Below are 21,933 nucleotides of genomic sequence, written 5' to 3'. Positions count from 1 at the left end.
CTTGTGGATTTGGGATTTCGAAGAATGCACAGTTCTTTGCTGTGCTGCTTTTGCCAGCTTGAGTCTTTTCATTTTTCTAGCGAGAGGCTGAGTGCTTCCATCCTCATGTGAAGCTGAACCACTAGCCATGAACATAGGCCAGGGCCTCAGCCGTTCCTTGCCACTCCGTGTGGTAAATGGCATATTGGCAAGTTTACGCTTCTCCTCCGACAATTTTATTTTAGGTTTTGGAGTCCTTTTTTTTCTGATATTTGGTGTTTTGGATTTGACATGCTCTGTACTATGACATTGGGCATCGGCCTTGGCAGACGACGTTGCTGGCATTTCATCGTCTCGGCCATGACTAGTGGCAGCAGCTTCAGCACGAGGTGGAAGTGGATCTTGATCTTTCCCTAATTTTGGAACCTCAACATTTTTGTTCTCCATATTTTAATAGGCACAACTAAAAGGCACCTCAGGTAAACAATGGAGATGGATACTAGTATACAATTATGGACTGCCTGCCGACTGCAGACACAGAGGTAGCCACAGCCGTGAACTACCGTACTGAACTGTGTCTGCAGCTAATATAGACTGGTTGATAAAGAGAAGATGTCTATGTAACTATGTATGTATAAAGAAGACTGAAAAAAATCCACGGTTAGGTGGTATACAATTATGGACGGACTGCCTGCCGAGTGCAGACACAGAGGTAGCCACAGCCGTGAACTACCGTACTGTACTGTGTCTGCAGCTAATATAGACTGGTTGATAAAGAGAAGATGTCTATGTAACTATGTATGTATAAAGAAGAATGAAAAAAAACCACGGTTAGGTGGTATACAATTATGGACGGACTGCCTGCCGAGTGCAGACACAGAGGTAGCCACAGCCGTGAACTACCGTACTGTACTGTGTCTGCAGCTAATATAGACTGGTTGATAAAGAGAAGATGTCTATGTAACTATGTATGTATAAAGAAGAATGAAAAAAATCCACGGTTAGGTGGTATTACAATTATGGACGGACTGCCTGCCGAGTGCAGAGACACAGAGTTAGCCACAGCCGTGAACTACCATACTGTGTCTGCTGCGACTGGATGATAAATGATATAAAAAATATATATATATCACTACTGCAGCCGGACAGGTATATATTATATATTATATAATGACGGACCTGCTGGACACTGTCTGTCAGCAGAATGAGTTTTATTTTAATAGAATAAAAAAAAAAAAAACACACAAGTGAAGTCACACGACGAGTGTTTAACTTTTTCAGGCAATCACAATATAAGTATACTACTAACTATACTGGTGGTCAGTGTGGTCAGGTCACTGGTCAGTCACACTGGCAGTGGCACTCCTGCAGCAAAAGTGTGCACTGTTTAATTTTAATATAATATGTACTCCTGGCTCCTGCTATAACCTATAACTGGCACTGCAGTAGTGCTCCCCAGTCTCCCCCACAATTATAAGCTGTGTGAGCTGAGCAGTCAGACAGATATATAATATATATAGATGATGCAGCACACTGGCCTGAGCCTGAGCAGTGCACACAGATATGGTATGTGACTGACTGAGTCACTGTGTGTATCGCTTTTTTCAGGCAGAGAACGGATATATTAAATAAACTGCACTGTGTGTCTGGTGGTCACTCACTATATAATATATTATGTACTCCTGGCTCCTGCTATAACCTATAACTGGCACTGCAGTAGTGCTCCCCAGTCTCCCCCACAATTATAAGCTGTGTGAGCTGAGCAGTCAGACAGATATATATAATATTATATATAGATAATAGATGATGCAGCACACTGGCCTGAGCCTGAGCAGTGCACACAGATATGGTATGTGACTGACTGAGTCACTGTGTGTATCGCTTTTTTCAGGCAGAGAACGGATATATTAAATAAACTGCACTGTGTGTCTGGTGGTCACTCACTATATAATATATTATGTACTCCTGGCTCCTGCTATAACCTATAACTGGCACTGCAGTAGTGCTCCCCAGTCTCCCCCACAATTATAAGCTGTGTGAGCTGAGCAGTCAGACAGATATATATAATATTATATATAGATAATAGATGATGCAGCACACTGGCCTGAGCCTGAGCAGTGCACACAGATATGGTATGTGACTGACTGAGTCACTGTGTGTATCGCTTTTTTCAGGCAGAGAACGGATATATTAAATAAACTGCACTGTGTGTCTGGTGGTCACTCACTATATAATATATTATGTACTCCTGGCTCCTGCTATAACCTATAACTGGCACTGCAGTAGTGCTCCCCAGTCTCCCCCACAATTATAAGCTGTGTGAGCTGAGCAGTCAGACAGATATATATAATATTATATATAGATAATAGATGATGCAGCACACTGGCCTGAGCCTGAGCAGTGCACACAGATATGGTATGTGACTGAGTCACTGTGTGCTGTGTATCGCTTTTTTCAGGCAGAGAACGGATTATAAAGTAAACTGCACTGTCCTCACTAGTAAACTCTCTCCACTCAGTCTCTACACTTCTACAGTAACAGTACTCCTCCTAGTCAGCTCCAGTAAATCTCTCTCAGTCTCTTATAATCTAAATGGAGAGGACGCCAGCCACGTCCTCTCCCTATCAATCTCAATGCACGTGTGAAAATGGCGGCGACGCGCGGCTCCTTATATAGAATCCGAGTCTCGCGATAGAATCCGAGCCTCGCGAGAATCCGACAGCGTCATGATGACGTTCGGGCGCGCTCGGGTTAACCGAGCAAGGCGGGAAGATCCGAGTCGCTCGGACCCGTGAAAAAAAACATGAAGTTCTGGCGGGTTCGGATTCAGAGAAACCGAACCCGCTCATCTCTAGTTACGAGTATACTATCTCTTTATCAACCAGTCTATATATTAGCAGCAGACACAGTACAGTGCGGTAGTTCACGGCTGTGGCTACCTCTGTGTCGGCACTCGGCAGCCCGTCCATAATTGTATATACCACCTAACCGTGGTTTTTTTTTCTTTCTTTATACATACATACTAGTTACGAGTATACTATCTCTTTATCAACCAGTCTATATTAGCAGCAGACACAGTACAGTGCGGTAGTTCACGGCTGTGGCTACCTCTGTGTCTGCACTCGGCAGGCAGTCCATAATTGTATACTAGTATCCATCTCCATTGTTTACCTGAGGTGCCTTTTAGTTGTGCCTATTAAAATATGGAGAACAAAAATGTTGAGGTTCCAAAATTAGGGAAAGATCAAGATCCACTTCCACCTCGTGCTGAAGCTGCTGCCACTAGTCATGGCCGAGACGATGAAATGCCAGCAACGTCGTCTGCCAAGGCCGATGCCCAATGTCATAGTACAGAGCATGTCAAATCCAAAACACCAAATATCAGAAAAAAAAGGACTCCAAAACCTAAAATAAAATTGTCGGAGGAGAAGCGTAAACTTGCCAATATGCCATTTACCACACGGAGTGGCAAGGAACGGCTGAGGCCCTGGCCTATGTTCATGGCTAGTGGTTCAGCTTCACATGAGGATGGAAGCACTCAGCCTCTCGCTAGAAAAATGAAAAGACTCAAGCTGGCAAAAGCAGCACAGCAAAGAACTGTGCATTCTTCGAAATCCCAAATCCACAAGGAGAGTCCAATTGTGTCGGTTGCGATGCCTGACCTTCCCAACACTGGACGTGAAGAGCATGCGCCTTCCACCATTTGCACGCCCCCTGCAAGTGCTGGAAGGAGCACCCGCAGTCCAGTTCCTGATAGTCAGATTGAAGATGTCAGTGTTGAAGTACACCAGGATGAGGAGGATATGGGTGTTGCTGGCGCTGGGGAGGAAATTGACCAGGAGGATTCTGATGGTGAGGTGGTTTGTTTAAGTCAGGCACCCGGGGAGACACCTGTTGTCCGTGGGAGGAATATGGCCGTTGACATGCCAGGTGAAAATACCAAAAAAATCAGCTCTTCGGTGTGGAGGTATTTCACCAGAAATGCGGACAACAGGTGTCAAGCCGTGTGTTCCCTTTGTCAAGCTGTAATAAGTAGGGGTAAGGACGTTAACCACCTCGGAACATCCTCCCTTATACGTTACCTGCAGCGCATTCATAATAAGTCAGTGACAAGTTCAAAAACTTTGGGTGACAGCGGAAGCAGTCCACTGACCAGTAAATCCCTTCCTCTTGTAACCAAGCTCACGCAAACCACCCCACCAACTCCCTCAGTGTCAATTTCCTCCTTCCCCAGGAATGCCAATAGTCCTGCAGGCCATGTCACTGGCAATTCTGACGAGTCCTCTCCTGCCTGGGATTCCTCCGATGCATCCTTGCGTGTAACGCCTACTGCTGCTGGCGCTGCTGTTGTTGCCGCTGGGAGTCGATGGTCATCCCAGAGGGGAAGTCGTAAGCCCACTTGTACTACTTCCAGTAAGCAATTGACTGTTCAACAGTCCTTTGCGAGGAAGATGAAATATCACAGCAGTCATCCTACTGCAAAGCGGATAACTGAGGCCTTGGCATCCTGGGTGGTGAGAAACGTGGTTCCGGTATCCATCATTACTGCAGAGCCAACTAGAGACTTGTTGGAGGTACTGTGTCCCCGGTACCAAATACCATCTAGGTTCCATTTCTCTAGGCAGGCGATACCGAAAATGTACACAGACCTCAGAAAAAGAGTCACCAGTGTCCTAAAAAATGCAGCTGTACCCAATGTCCACTTAACCACGGACATGTGGACAAGTGGAGCAGGGCAGGGTCAGGACTATATGACTGTGACAGCCCACTGGGTAGATGTATGGACTCCCGCCGCAAGAACAGCAGCGGCGGCACCAGTAGCAGCATCTCGCAAACGCCAACTCTTTCCTAGGCAGGCTACGCTTTGTATCACCGGTTTCCAGAATACGCACACAGCTGAAAACCTCTTACGGCAACTGAGGAAGATCATCGCGGAATGGCTTACCCCAATTGGACTCTCCTGTGGATTTGTGGCATCGGACAACGCCAGCAATATTGTGTGTGCATTAAATATGGGCAAATTCCAGCACGTCCCATGTTTTGCACATACCTTGAATTTGGTGGTGCAGAATTTTTTAAAAAACGACAGGGGCGTGCAAGAGATGCTGTCGGTGGCCAGAAGAATTGCGGGACACTTTCGGCGTACAGGCACCACGTACAGAAGACTGGAGCACCACCAAAAACTACTGAACCTGCCCTGCCATCATCTGAAGCAAGAAGTGGTAACGAGGTGGAATTCAACCCTCTATATGCTTCAGAGGTTGGAGGAGCAGCAAAAGGCCATTCAAGCCTATACAATTGAGCACGATATAGTAGGTGGAATGCACCTGTCTCAAGCGCAGTGGAGAATGATTTCAACGTTGTGCAAGGTTCTGATGCCCTTTGAACTTGCCACACGTGAAGTCAGTTCAGACACTGCCAGCCTGAGTCAGGTCATTCCCCTCATCAGGCTTTTGCAGAAGAAGCTGGAGACATTGAAGGAGGAGCTAACACGGAGCGATTCCGCTAGGCATGTGGGACTTGTGGATGGAGCCCTTAATTCGCTTAACAAGGATTCACGGGTGGTCAATCTGTTGAAATCAGAGCACTACATTTTGGCCACCGTGCTCGATCCTAGATTTAAAGCCTACCTTGGATCTCTCTTTCCGGCAGACACAAGTCTGCTGGGGTTGAAAGACCTGCTGGTGACAAAATTGTCAAGTCAAGCGGAACGCGACCTGTCAACATCTCCTCCTTCACATTCTCCCGCAACTGGGGGTGCGAGGAAAAGGCTCAGAATTCCGAGCCCACCCGCTGGCGGTGATGCAGGGCAGTCTGGAGCGACTGCTGATGCTGACATCTGGTCCGGACTGAAGGACCTGACAACGATTACGGACATGTCGTCTACTGTCACTGCATATGATTCTCTCAACATTGATAGAATGGTGGAGGATTATATGAGTGACCGCATCCAAGTAGGCACGTCACACAGTCCGTACTTATACTGGCAGGAAAAAGAGGCAATTTGGAGGCCCTTGCACAAACTGGCTTTATTCTACCTAAGTTGCCCTCCCACAAGTGTGTACTCCGAAAGAGTGTTTAGTGCCGCCGCTCACCTTGTCAGCAATCGGCGTACGAGGTTACATCCAGAAAATGTGGAGAAGATGATGTTCATTAAAATGAATTATAATCAATTCCTCCGCGGAGACATTGACCAGCAGCAATTGCCTCCACAAAGTACACAGGGAGCTGAGATGGTGGATTCCAGTGGGGACGAATTGATAATCTGTGAGGAGGGGGATGTACACGGTGATATATCGGAGGGTGAAGATGAGGTGGACATCTTGCCTCTGTAGAGCCAGTTTGTGCAAGGAGAGATTAATTGCTTCTTTTTTGGGGGGGGTCCAAACCAACCCGTCATATCAGTCACAGTCGTGTGGCAGACCCTGTCACTGAAATGATGGGTTGGTTAAAGTGTGCATGTCCTGTTTATACAACATAAGGGTGGGTGGGAGGGCCCAAGGACAATTCCATCTTGCACCTCTATTTTCTTTTCTTTTTCTTTGCATCATGTGCTGATTGGGGAGGGTTTTTTGGAAGGGACATCCTGCGTGACACTGCAGTGCCACTCCTAAATGGGCCCGGTGTTTGTGTCGGCCACTAGGGTCGCTAATCTTACTCACACAGTCAGCTACCTCATTGCGCCTCTTTTTTTCTTTGCGTCATGTGCTGTTTGGGAAGGGTTTTTTGGAAGGGACATCCTGCGTGACACTGCAGTGCCACTCCTAGATGGGCCCGGTGTTTGTGTCGGCCACTAGGGTCGCTAATCTTACTCACACAGCTACCTCATTGCGCCTCTTTTTTTCTTTGCGTCATGTGCTGTTTGGGGAGGGTTTTTTGGAAGGGCCATCCTGCGTGACACTGCAGTGCCACTCCTAGATGGGCCCGGTGTTTGTGTCGGCCACTAGGGTCGCTTATCTTACTCACACAGCGACCTCGGTGCAAATTTTAGGACTAAAAATAATATTGTGAGGTGTGAGGTATTCAGAATAGACTGAAAATGAGTGTAAATTATGGTTTTTGAGGTTAATAATACTTTGGGATCAAAATGACCCCCAAATTCTATGATTTAAGCTGTTTTTTAGTGTTTTTTGAAAAAAACACCCGAATCCAAAACAAACCCGAATCCGACAAAAAAAATTCGGTGAGGTTTTGCCAAAACGCGTTCGAACCCAAAACACGGCCGCGGAACCGAACCCAAAACCAAAACACAAAACCCGAAAAATTTCAGGCGCTCATCTCTAATAATTTGCATACTATTCAAGTATACAGAGCAGCTGATTGGTTGCCATAGGCAACTTCTCCACTTGCTCACTTCTCCACTTTTATTACTGCTTGGTACATGTCCCCCTTAGTCTTTTAAACTGCCGTGTGTTTGTGCCACTACTCTGTCGCTTCATTTAGCCAGTCAGTCTTTGGGCAATGGCCCTCATTCCGAGTTGATCGCTCGCTAGCTGCTTTTAGCAGCAGTGCAAACGCTAAGCCGCCCGCCCTCTGGGAGTGTATCTTAGCTTAGCAGAAGTGCGAATGAAAGGATAGCAGAACTGCTCGTAAAAATTTTCATGCAGTTTCTGAGCAGCTCCAGACCTATTCCTACCTTGCGATCACTTCAGTCTGTTTAGTTCCTGTTTTGACGTCACAAACACGACCTGCGTTCGGCCAGCCCACTCCCCCGTTTCCCCAGGCACGCCTGCCTTTTTACCTGACACGCCTGCGTTTTTTAGCACACTCCCTGAAAACGGCCAGTTACCACCCAGAAACACCCACTTCCTGTCAATCACTCACCGATCAACAGAGCGACAGAAAAGCGTTGCTCACCCTTGTGTAAAACTGCATAGTTTTGTGTGAAAGTACTTCGCGCGTGCGTACTGCGGCCCGTACGCATGCGCAGAAATGCCACTTTTTCACCTAATCGCCACGCTGCGACCGAAAGCAGCTAGCGATCAACTCGGAATGAGGGCCATTATTGGTGAACAATATTGTGAGGTGGTCAAAATTGACTGGAAATGCCTGGAAATTAATGTTATTGAGGTTAATATTACTGTAAGAACCAAGGCCCAAATTATATGATTTTAGCTGTTTTAATCAATTAAAAAAAAAAAAAAATACAGATTCAAAACCAAAACCAGTGAGGGCAGTTTTGGCAAAACCAAAACATGAAGTTAATACAGATTAAACACATGGGGGTCGACACACATCTCTAATACAGTACCAACCAACCAGCTCATAACTGTCATTTTTCGAACACAGCCTGTAACATGGCAGTTAGGAGCTGATTGGCTGGTACTTGATCTCTCTCCAAGGCTTAGTACATGGGGTCTAATTCAGACCTGATCGTAGATGTGCTAAATTTAGCACATCTATGATCAGTCACACAGACATGCGGGAGGGGACGCCCAGCACACGGCTAGTCCGCCCCACATGTCAGGCCCAATCCTCCCGCACAAGTATAAAAGCATCGCACAGCGGCGATGCTTTTGTACTTTAGGAATAGCTTCCTACCAGCGCAGCTCCTGCAGGGAGCTACCCATCGCTGTCTGGGTCGCAGTGACTGCGTGTAACGTCATGCAGTCACCGTGGGCCATGGGGTGTAGCGAGGGTGGCTCCAGTGGAGCGCGAGCTACGGGCGCCAAAAAAGTTAGAGGGCGCAGATGGGGCGCACACTGATTCAGAGACTAGGTGGTGAACAGGTCAGGCCAGTGGTGACAGCAGAAGACACTGACATCCAGCACATGCCGGAGCTCTGCCCATGCTCTTTATATGTTTCACTGTCTGCTTGTAGCTGTGCAGCTGGGTTACTTTTGTCCTGCAGCCCTCACTGCTGCAGCACCTCTCTCTGCTCCGATAAACAAATAAAATAGCAGCGCTCAATGGAATAAATATAACTAAGAAGGATTGAGTGAAAATTAATCACAATTTAATTATACAAATTTCCTAAAAACACATAAAAATAAACCATGGTGTGGCCACTTATATAATTCGCCATTTGAATAACTGCTGCCTTTCTGGATGTCGTCCGTTCCTAATATAAAGTGGACTGGCAAAAACTTTGCAAATAAACACTGGAAATGGACCAGAGGTAAAGTCCCACATAGGTTATTACCACATTAAGCCGCTGGAGGTGTAGTCCCTTGGAATAGTCCTTTTTGCTGGACTCAAACCCAGGCAAGGGTTGAGAGGGATCCTCACTGCAATGCGGTTCCTCCTGTTATACAAAGGATGGGTGGTAATCCAGATGAATTATTTCTCTGTAGGTTTTGCGCTCCAGTCCTGGTTCAGACACACCGAGGCAGCTAAGATAGCAGGAAAGAAAGTGGCCTGGCAAGCCTCCTGACGCGTTTCACTGCAAGGCACTGCAGCTTTATCAAAGGTGGTTATGTATGCAAACTGTCTGGGTATTTATACCCTCCATGATTACTTAACAGGTCAACAGCTGTTCACTCAATCCCTCTAATTAGTGTAAAATAATATATAAAATCATTCCCTGACTAATCCACAGGTTTATATCCATTAATAAGACAGACTCAGTGCTTAAAAATTGTGTTATATGTACAATATTTACTTTAGAAACTCTTATATCTCATTTAAAAACATTTAGCATTCAAAATACTTCCGGGTTACGAAGACCATGTGACTCCGTGATCATAAGTACATTATTAGTATCCAATCAAAATTACTTTGGGAGACAAAGACTTACAAATATAAGTAAATATACTATTTAACTAGTGGAAAAAAGGTGGGGAAGTCAAACCACAACATTTGTCGTCCCGAGGCAGCCGATATGTCACTTCCGGGAAGGAGAACCCAATGGTATCTCCGCTCGGTGGACAGCAATCTGCCCCTGCTGCTAGGCAACCTGCTCGGGACCATTTCCTTTGCAACGCGTCTCTCCGGTCACGTGACTAAATTAGTCACGTGACCGGGTTGACGCTTGGAACATGGTTGTACGAGGACCTCAGACTTTCGCTGTATGTTTGGTTACCATGGTAACCCGTCGCCGCTGACAGCATAGTTCTGCTTGGGCTTTACATTTATATCCCACAATTATGCAAATACCATTTCCATTATATGGAGCCAGTGCATTCATCCCAGATTACACTATCCTATTTAAGGGGTAGCAAGGAAAGGACATTAACTATGAATGTTCTTGATGTTAATACACATATTCTATTGAATTCCCTATCATTTCATTTAGCTGCTCTTATTCGCTGATTTTTTTAACTGTTGGGAACTAAGCAGGACACCGAATGAGGTGGAGATCAGGACAGGCAGGGGGAGAAGGGAATGGAACCAGACAGAAAATAGAGGTAAGAAGGAATGAGTAGAGACATCAAGGTTTTTATATATAGATAATGTATAGTGATGACATTAATGATTTAATAATTAATCCAATCTGATGGTCTTTTTAGACACATCTTTAGTCATCATATAGCAGGCTGAATATTATGACACTAAGTAGGAAAAGACACAAGAGAGCACATCTCCAGATTTGGCAGTATCACTATCTACAACTAGTTATAGGTAGAGATGAGCGGGTTCGGTTTCTCTGAAACCGAACCCGCACGAACTTCATGTTTTTTTCACGGGTCCGAGCAGACTCGGATCCTCCCGCCTTGCTCGGTTAACCCGAGCGCGCCCGAACGTCATCATGACGCTGTCGGATTCTCGCGAGACTCGGATTCTATATAAGGAGCCGCGCGTCGCCGCCATTTTCACACGTGCATTGAGATTGATAGGGAGAGGACGTGGCTGGCGTCCTCTCCATTAGAAATTAGATTAGAAGAGAGAGAGAGATTGTGCAGAGTCAGACAGAGTTTACCACAGTGACCAGTGCAGTTGTTGTTAGTTAACTTTTATTTATTTTAATATATATCCGTTCTCTGCTCGTTCTCTGCTATATCCGTTCTCTGCCTGAAAAAAAACGATACACAGCAGCAGCCAGTCACACAGTGTGACTCAGTCTGTGTGCACTCAGCTCAGCCCAGTGTGCTGCACATCAATGTATAAAAGGCAAAGCTTATAATAATTGTGGGGGAGACTGGGGAGCACTGCAGGTTGTTATAGCAGGAGCCCCCAGGAGTACATAATATTATATTAATTTAAAATTAAACAGTGCACACTTTTGCTGCAGGAGTGCCACTGCCAGTGTGACTAGTGGTGACCAGTGCCTGACCACCAGTATAGTAGTATATTCATTGTTGTATGTATTGTATACTATCTCTTTATCAACCAGTCTATATTAGCAGCAGACACAGTACAGTGCGGTAGTTCACGGCTGTGGCTACCTCTGTGTCGGCAGTCGGAACTCGGCAGGCAGTCCGTCCATCCATAATTGTATTACAATATATACCACCTAACCGTGGTATTTTTTTTTCTTTCTTTATACCGTCATAGTGTCATACTAGTTGTTACGAGTATACTACTATCTCTTTATCAACCAGTGTACAGTGCGGTAGTTCACGGCTGTGGCTACCTCTGTGTCGGCAGTCGGCAGGCAGTCCGTCCATCCATAATTGTATTATTATTATAATATATACCACCTAACCGTGGTTTTTTTTCCATTCTTTATACCGTCGTCATAGTGTCATACTAGTTTACGAGTATACTACTATCTCTTTATCAACCAGTGTACAGTGCGGTAGTTCACGGCTGTGGCTACCTCTGTGTCGGCAGTCGGCAGGCAGTCCGTCCATCCATAATTGTATTATTATTATAATATATACCACCTAACCGTGGTTTTTTTTCCATTCTTTATACCGTCGTCATAGTGTCATACTAGTTGTTACGAGTATACTACTATCTCTTTATCAACCAGTGTACAGTGCGGTAGTTCACGGCTGTGGCTACCTCTGTGTCGGCAGTCGGCAGGCAGTCCGTCCATCCATAATTGTATTATTATTATAATATATACCACCTAACCGTGGTTTTTTTTCCATTCTTTATACCGTCGTCATAGTGTCATACTAGTTGTTACGAGTATACTACTATCTCTTTATCAACCAGTGTACAGTGCGGTAGTTCACGGCTGTGGCTACCTCTGTGTCGGCAGTCGGCAGGCAGTCCGTCCATCCATAATTGTATTATTATTATAATATATACCACCTAACCGTGGTTTTTTTCCATTCTTTATACCGTCGTCATAGTGTCATACTAGTTGTTACGAGTATACTACTATCTCTTTATCAACCAGTGTACAGTGCGGTAGTTCACGGCTGTGGCTACCTCTGTGTCGGCAGTCGGCAGGCAGTCCGTCCATCCATAATTGTATTATTATTATAATATATACCACCTAACCGTGGTTTTTTTTCCATTCTTTATACCGTCGTCATAGTGTCATACTAGTTGTTACGAGTATACTACTATCTCTTTATCAACCAGTGTACAGTGCGGTAGTTCACGGCTGTGGCTACCTCTGTGTCGGCAGTCGGCAGGCAGTCCGTCCATCCATAATTGTATTATTATTATAATATATACCACCTAACCGTGGTTTTTTTTCCATTCTTTATACCGTCGTCATAGTGTCATACTAGTTGTTACGAGTATACTACTATCTCTTTATCAACCAGTGTACAGTGCGGTAGTTCACGGCTGTGGCTACCTCTGTGTCGGCAGTCGGCAGGCAGTCCGTCATCCATAATTGTATTATTATTATAATATATACCACCTAACCGTGGTTTTTTTTATACCACCTAACCGTGGCAGTCCGTCCATAATTGTATACTAGTAAACTATCCAATCCATCCATCTCCATTGTTTACCTGAGGTGCCTTTTAGTTCTGCCTATAAAATATGGAGAACAAAAAAGTTGAGGTTCCAAAATTAGGGAAAGATCAAGATCCACTTCCACCTCGTGCTGAAGCTGCTGCCACTAGTCATGGCCGAGACGATGAAATGCCAGCAACGTCGTCTGCCAAGGCCGATGCCCAATGTCATAGTACAGAGCATGTCAAATCCAAAACACCAAATATCAGAAAAAAAAGGACTCCAAAACCTAAAATAAAATTGTCGGAGGAGAAGCGTAAACTTGCCAATATGCCATTTACCACACGGAGTGGCAAGGAACGGCTGAGGCCCTGGCCTATGTTCATGGCTAGTGGTTCAGCTTCACATGAGGATGGAAGCACTCAGCCTCTCGCTAGAAAACTGAAAAGACTCAAGCTGGCAAAAGCACCGCAAAGAACTGTGCGTTCTTTGAAATCCCAAATCCACAAGGCGAGTCCAATTGTGTCGTTTGCGATGCCTGACCTTCCCAACACTGGACGTGAAGAGCATGCGCCTTCCACTATTTGCATGCCCCCTGCAAGTGCTGGAAGGAGCACCCGCAGTCCAGTTCCTGATAGTCAGATTGAAGATGTCAGTGTTGAAGTACACCAGGATGAGGAGGATATGGGTGTTGCTGGCGCTGGGGAGGAAATTGACCAGGAGGATTCTGATGGTGAGGTGGTTTGTTTAAGTCAGGCACCCGGGAGACACCTGTTGTCCGTGGGAGGAATATGGCCGTTGACATGCCAGGTGAAAATACCAAAAAAATCAGCTCTTCGGTGTGGAGGTATTTCACCAGAAATGCGGACAACAGGTGTCAAGCCGTGTGTTCCCTTTGTCAAGCTGTAATAAGTAGGGGTAAGGACGTTAACACCTCGGACATCCTCCCTTATACGTCACCTGCAGCGCATTCATATAAGTCAGTGACAAGTTCAAAACTTTGGGTGACAGCGGAAGCAGTCCACTGACCAGTAAATCCCTTCCTCTTGTAACCAAGCTCACGCAAACCACCCCACCAACTCCCTCAGTGTCAATTTCCTCCTTCCCCAGGAATGCCAATAGTCCTGCAGGCCATGTCACTGGCAAGTCTGACGAGTCCTTTCCTGCCTGGGATTCCTCCGATGCATCCTTGCGTGTAACGCCTACTGCTGCTGGCGCTGCTGTTGTTGCCGCTGGGAGTCGATGGTCATCCCAGAGGGGAAGTCGTAAGCCACTTGTACTACTTCCAGTAAGCAATTGACTGTTCAACAGTCCTTTGCGAGGAAGATGAAATATCACAGCAGTCATCCTACTGCAAAGCGGATAACTGAGTCCTTGACAACTATGTTGGTGTTAGACGTGCGTCCGGTATCCGCCGTTAGTTCACAGGGAACTAGACAATTTATTGAGGCAGTGTGCCCCCGTTACCAAATACCATCTAGGTTCCACTTCTCTAGGCAGGCGATACCGAGAATGTACACGGACGTCAGAAAAAGACTCACCAGTGTCCTAAAAAATGCAGTTGTACCCAATGTCCACTTAACCACGGACATGTGGACAAGTGGAGCAGGGCAGGGTCAGGACTATATGACTGTGACAGCCCACTGGGTAGATGTATGGACTCCCGCCGCAAGAACAGCAGCGGCGGCACCAGTAGCAGCATCTCGCAAACGCCAACTCTTTCCTAGGCAGGCTACGCTTTGTATCACCGCTTTCCAGAATACGCACACAGCTGAAAACCTCTTACGGCAACTGAGGAAGATCATCGCGGAATGGCTTACCCCAATTGGACTCTCCTGTGGATTTGTGGCATCGGACAACGCCAGCAATATTGTGTGTGCATTAAATATGGGCAAATTCCAGCACGTCCCATGTTTTGCACATACCTTGAATTTGGTGGTGCAGAATTTTTTAAAAAACGACAGGGGCGTGCAAGAGATGCTGTCGGTGGCCAGAAAAATTGCGGGACACTTTCGGCGTACAGGCACACGTACAGAAGACTGGAGCACCACCAAAAACTACTGACCTGCCCTGCCATCATCTGAAGCAAGAAGTGGTAACGAGGTGGAATTCAACCCTCTATATGCTTCAGAGGTTGGAGGAGCAGCAAAAGGCCATTCAAGCCTATACAATTGAGCACGATTAGGAGATGGAATGCACCTGTCTCAAGTGCAGTGGAGAATGATTTCAACGTTGTGCAAGGTTCTGATGCCCTTTGAACTTGCCACACGTGAAGTCAGTTCAGACACTGCCAGCCTGAGTCAGGTCATCCCCTCATCAGGCTTTTGCAGAAGAAGCTGGAGGCATTGAAGAAGGAGCTAACACGGAGCGATTCCGCTAGGCATGTGGGACTTGTGGATGCAGCCCTTAATTCGCTTAACAAGGATTCACGGGTGGTCAATCTGTTGAAATCAGAGCACTACATTTTGGCCACCGTGCTCGATCCTAGATTTAAAGCCTACCTTGGATCTCTCTTTCCGGCAGACACAGGTCTGCTGGGGTTGAAAGACCTGCTGGTGACAAAATTGTCAAGTCAAGCGGAACGCGACCTGTCAACATCTCCTCCTTCACATTCTCCCGCAACTGGGGGTGCGAGGAAAAGGCTCAGAATTCCGAGCCCACCCGCTGGCGGTGATGCAGGGCAGTCTGGAGCGACTGCTGATGCTGACATCTGGTCCGGACTGAAGGACCTGACAACGATTACGGACATGTCGTCTACTGTCACTGCATATGATTCTCTCAACATTGATAGAATGGTGGAGGATTATATGAGTGACCGCATCCAAGTAGGCACGTCACACAGTCCGTACTTATACTGGCAGGAAAAAGAGGCAATTTGGAGGCCCTTGCACAAACTGGCTTTATTCTACCTAAGTTGCCCTCCCACAAGTGTGTACTCCGAAAGAGTGTTTAGTGCCGCCGCTCACCTTGTCAGCAATCGGCGTACGAGGTTACATCCAGAAAATGTGGAGAAGATGATGTTCATTAAAATGAATTATAATCAATTCCTCCGCGGAGACATTGACCAGCAGCAATTGCCTCCACAAAGTACACAGGGAGCTGAGATGGTGGATTCCAGTGGGGACGAATTGATAATCTGTGAGGAGGGGGATGTACACGGTGATATATCGGAGGGTGAAGATGAGGTGGACATCTTGCCTCTGTAGAGCCAGTTTGTGCAAGGAGAGATTAATTGCTTCTTTTTTGGGGGGGGTCCAAACCAACCCGTCATATCAGTCACAGTCGTGTGGCAGACCCTGTCACTGAAATGATGGGTTGGTTAAAGTGTGCATGTCCTGTTTTGTTTATACAACATAAGGGTGGGTGGGAGGGCCCAAGGATAATTCCATCTTGCACCTCTTTTTTCTTTTCTTTTTCTTTGCATCATGTGCTGATTGGGGAGGGTTTTTTGGAAGGGACATCCTGCGTGACACTGCAGTGCCACTCCTAGATGGGCCCGGTGTTTGTGTCGGCCACTAGGGTCGCTAATCTTACTCACACAGCTACCTCATTGCGCCTCTTTTTTTCTTTGCGTCATGTGCTGTTTGGGGAGGGTTTTTTGGAAGGGACATCCTGCGTGACACTGCAGTGCCACTCCTAGATGTGCCCGGTGTTTGTGTCGGCCACTAGGGTCGCTAATCTTACTCACACAGTCAGCTACCTCATTGCGCCTCTTTTTTTCTTTGCGTCATGTGCTGTTTGGGGAGGGTTTTTTGGAAGGGCCATCCTGCGTGACACTGCAGTGCCACTCCTAGATGGGCCCGGTGTTTGTGTCGGCCACTAGGGTCGCTAATCTTACTCACACAGCTACCTCATTGCGCCTCTTTTTTTCTTTGCGTCATGTGCTGTTTGGGGAGGGTTTTTTGGAAGGGCCATCCTGCGTGACACTGCAGTGCCACTCCTAGATGGGCCCGGTGTTTGTGTCGGCCACTAGGGTCGCTAATCTTACTCACACAGCTACCTCATTGCGCCTCTTTTTTTCTTTGCGTCATGTGCTGTTTGGGGAGGGTTTTTTGGAAGGGACATCCTGCGTGACACTGCAGTGCCACTCCTAGATGGGCCCGGTGTTTGTGTCGGCCACTAGGGTCGCTTATCTTACTCACACAGCGACCTCGGTGCAAATTTTAGGACTAAAAATAATATTGTGAGGTGTGATGTGTTCAGAATAGGCTGAAAATGAGTGTAAATTATGTTTTTTGAGGTTAATAATACTTTGGGATCAAAATTACCCCCAAATTCTATGATTTAAGCTGTTTTTTAGGGTTTTTTGAAAAAAACACCCGAATCCAAAACACACCCGAATCCGACAAAAATAATTCGGTGAGGTTTTGCCAAAACGCGTTCGAACCCAAAACACGGCCGCGGAACCGAACCCAAAACCAAAACACAAAACCCGAAAAATTTCAGGCGCTCATCTCTAGTTATAGGCAGGTATTATATCTCGCCAATGTTGAGTCAGATCACCATATTTAGTTCTACTGCCTCATTGAGACCTTCTGGATAAATGCTATTCATCTGATACATCCAGAAGACTTCCTCTCTCTGCTCCGGATGCTGTAGCGCCTCTTTCTGCCCCAGCTGCTGCAGCACCACTTTCTGCCTCTGCTGCTGCAGACTTCTCTCTGCCCCGACTGTTGTAGCATCCCTCTCTGCCCCGGCTGCTGCAGAATCTTTCTCTACATTGATGCTGCAGCACCTCTCTCTGCATTAGAAGCTGCAACATAACATATATAAATGGCTCTTTTGTGGTGTAATGTGTATAAGGGGCTCTGCTGTGGCATAACATGTATAAGTGGCTCTACTGTGGCATAATGTGTATAAGGGGCTCTACTGTGGCATAACGTGTATAAATGGCTCTTCTGGGATGTAACATGTATAAGCGTATCTACTGTGTGATCTAAAGTTATTAACGGAAACAACTGTGCGGTATAATGTGAATTGGTACTATTCTGTGGTCACATCCCTTCCCCATGAATCCACAACCCTGTTTTAAACTTGGCGGGGGGGGGGGGGGGGGGGGGCAGTGCCCAAAGGAAACTTTCACCCTGAGCTCTACAAGGTCCTGTCACCAATTTAGAATTTTTAAATATTTTTTATTTTCAAATGTAACATGCCACCACATGTTGGCCAGGCCCCCAATTCAGTACAGGGAAGGGGGCACCGAATCATACCCTTGCTCCGGACACCATGGCACCTAGCTACACCTCTGCGTGGGCCACCCCGCCCCACACACAGTATGGGCACGCCTGCGCTGCCCAGACCGAGCACCTTAAACGGCGGCCAAACGCTGCCGGCCCGCCCCCTCCTGCCCAGCGACTGCCTCTGCCTGTCAATAAGGCAGAGGCGATTTGCAGGGCTGAGACGGCCGTCGGCTGTCAGGCATGCACCGGCACACTTCGGCGCCGGCGCATGCACAGTTCAAACCTGATCGGCTGCTGTGCGAATACGCACAGCACCGATCAGGTCTGAATTAGGCCCATAGACCCTTAAATCATTTAGAACCAGATTATTTTCCAATTATGTTGATAGTTACTGAGTTTAATAGCTTCCTCTCATTGCTCTGGCATTTTACACACCAGCAAAGCAAAAGAAGTCTTTCTTCCTTCCTTTTATTCATCTATATTCTCCTCACAGCAAAGAGATAAATCCCAGGAGTAATGACCTGCGCTGTAGAATAATTTGTTAGACATAATTAGAAGAATTGAGATGCCAGGGCTCCAGTCTATTACAAAATTATTTTCACTGTGAATATTCTACATGAAGTCCCCGTGATAGGTCTGTCAGCATTAAATATACTTGCAAGAGGCTCACTTCAGCTTTTACATTCTAGTATTTCATATACAGCACATATTACGGGAGGATGAGCGTTTAAGGAATACATTCATCTCCTGCAATTAAAAATGATGGTACGAAAATCCCTGTCAGGAATCCAGGGACAAAGATTAATATTACATTCGCATAGACTATAGTGTCATGAAGGCTGCATTTACATCAGTCCGCCCCACATTTTAGAGATGAGACAGTGTGTGTCAATGAAAATATGGCATGGCGCCCTGGTACAGGGCCGTAACCAGAGGTGTTCGAGCAGTGCCAGCACACAGGGCTGTGGGGGTAGTACGGTTGCTGCCCCAAGAATGGCACCCTTGTTTAGAATCGCAGCTGCAGTGCCATCTGGCGCATCCACTGTATGTTCACACTGCAGCCCGTACAGACCCCAGCAGCACCCTGAAGATTCCCCAGGCAGTGCTCTTCTACCTGGAGGCCTTCCCCTTCGGCATGACGTCATGCTCTCAGGGAGTGTGGTCAGTACAGGGCACTGTGAAGTCCTGTAACAGCTCTGCGCTGGGGGGGGGGGGGGGGGGGTTTGGTCAGATGTGATGTGACGTGTCCATGGGCACGTAACTAGCACTTTTAAGCCACTCAACCACCGCCCTCTCCTCTAAAAACACCTGTGCAATGGTGCACATTGGTGAACCAGTTGCACAAGCAGTAGAGATGTGTGGCTTGTTTGCTTGCTAACCTGACGATGATGGGTGCTGACGTGCTTTCTTTAACCCCTGTTGTCCTGCCCTTTTGCACTCAAAGATCTCTCTGCTATGTCAATGAATCACATGAGTTTGGCAGAGGGGTAACTACAGGATGACTAGACCCACAAGGTGTAGGGGTCACACCCCGAAATCAGTCACTAAATACGGTAGACTAAATAAGTGAATTGGCAATTCATTTCTGTGTACATGGTACTAATAAGTTACTATTCCGTTGAGTGTCTGGATAGGCCTGGATTTCCTGACTTGCAGATCATTTGTCTGTTGTGACCATGCTGACGCTGCTGCCTGTTAGACCCTACCTGATCCCCACTATCTGCCACTTACATGAGGAGGCTGCTCTGTAGTTGGGGTCCACCTGTGTAAGTTGGTGTCATGGCTGGTACCCCCGCGGCTACCCGTTGGGGTGTCTGGTTCTATTGGTACCTACACAGCTGCAGCATTTGCGGAGGTGCGGCTTACAGTGCAGACATCACTCCTGTTATTTAGTGCGGTGGTTCCCAAATGGATCACGGCACCCTAGAGCATCAGAATTTGTCTCACGGAACCCCTAGACCAATAGTTTTTTATTGAGAAATTCAGAAAGACATATTAAAAAATAAGTAAATTGTGTTTATATGTCATCCTTAGGTACAACTGTGTGGTGAGGGACAAGATGTGCCTCTATTTGTCCACATGTGTTATAATTGGCAGCCACCAGCACTGGTTTTGCCTATTATATTGACCATAAATAATTTTATTTGGTCCTGGACCAACAATCCAAGGCACCCCTGCAAGTGTTCTGAGGCACCCCAGGGTGCCACGGCACACAGTTTGAGAACCACTGCTTTAGTGAATTAGGGGCATATTTCTTAACATTATTTTTACAAAAAAAATTGAAAAAAGGGTGTTTTTACACCCTTTTTACATTATTTTAGTATCACTCAAATCAATAGATATATAAAAGGCAAAAAAGGAGATTGACTCACTGATTGACTCATTACGAAATCTCTTAAACCATAAGGCCTACAATCATGAAACTTGGCAGGTAGCTTCTCCTTAGGTCCCAGGTGTTTGCTAAGAACCGGTTTTACAAATGTCACTGTCCATCCATGGTTATCGCCAAAAATGGATGTGTGTATGTATGTATGTATTTATATATATATGTGTATATGTATTTTCCAGCATAATTCCGGAATACCTGCAACAATTTACACCAAACTTGGTACACATATGAGTTACAATCTGGGAACAAACACTGTGGGGATAAAACACCCCTAGCACCCTTAGGGGGACAGCAGCACAGAGTATATCAGGAGACAGCATAACTCCGGAATGGCTGGAGCAATGTACAAAAAAATTGGTACACATATGACTTACAATATGGAAACAAATACTGTGGGGGTAACACACCATTAGCACCCCTAGGGGTGGTACAACAGCACATAGTATATCAGGAGACAGCATATCTCCGGAATGCCTGGATCTATTTACACCAAACTTGATACACATATGACTTACAATCTGGGAACAAACACTGTGGGGGTAAGACACCCCTAGCACCCCTAGGGGTGAGGCAGCACAGAGTATTTCAGCAGACAGTATAACTCTGGAATGCCTGGAGCAATTTACACCGAACTTGGTACACAGATGATTTACAATCTTGGAACAAACACTGTGGAGGTAAGACACCCCTAGCACGAGGCAGCAGCACAGAGTATTTCAGCAGACAGCATATTTCTGGAATGCCTGCAGCAATTTGCAACAAACTTGGTACATATATGACTTACAATCTGGGAACAAACACTGTGGGGGTAACACACCCCTAGCACCCCTAGGGGTGGCCCAGCAGCACAGACTATATCAGGACATGCATGATATCTCAGTGACGACAGGGCTGCATGTGACAGTGGTAGTAACATGATGTGAGGAGGGGAATGGAGGTAGCAGGAAGCCACACACTGACAGTTATATAGTGGCAGGAGCAGGGTCCCCAGCAACACACACTATATTAGGAGATGCATAATATGTCAGGCAGGACAGAGCTGCATTTGACAGGAGCAGTGACATGATGTGAGGAGGGGAATGGAGGTAGCACAAACCTACATACTGAGAGTTATATAGTGGAAGTAGCAGGGTCCCCCAGCAGCACAGAGTATATCAGGAGATGCATAATGTGCTGCACTATATAAGAAACTGTAAATAAATCGATAGTCCGGCCACTACACACAGTGGGTCAGGGAAGCAAGATATGCCTATATACTAGATTTCCAAGCAACATAAATTAACAAACAACTATAATTCTAATTTACCACCCTCATCCCGTAGTGAAGCACGGGTATTCAGCTAGTGTATTATAGGGCTTTGGAGCAGTTTTCGCGAAAAACTGCTCCAAACCCTTTCATTAATTTTTTTTTCATAAGCAGATCACATTCCCCATATTTATCATGGAAAATGCGATCTGGGCAAATTTACTAAAATAAAAAAAGGTGAAAAAAAACGCAATAAGTTGAAGCTGGCGTAATTATCACAGGCAAAAAGAAGGGGAAAGAATTCCTGCGCACTGGAAAGGGTATATAACACACTTTTTTAGGGTGTTGAAAACACCATAAAACAATTTTTTTGATGATTATATGTGAGATCCTTTCTT

The sequence above is a fragment of the Pseudophryne corroboree genome, chromosome 4 (assembly GCF_028390025.1).
Source record: "Pseudophryne corroboree isolate aPseCor3 chromosome 4, aPseCor3.hap2, whole genome shotgun sequence".
In the NCBI taxonomy this organism is placed as follows: Eukaryota; Metazoa; Chordata; class Amphibia; order Anura; family Myobatrachidae; genus Pseudophryne; species Pseudophryne corroboree.
This window is presented reverse-complemented; position numbering follows the sequence as displayed.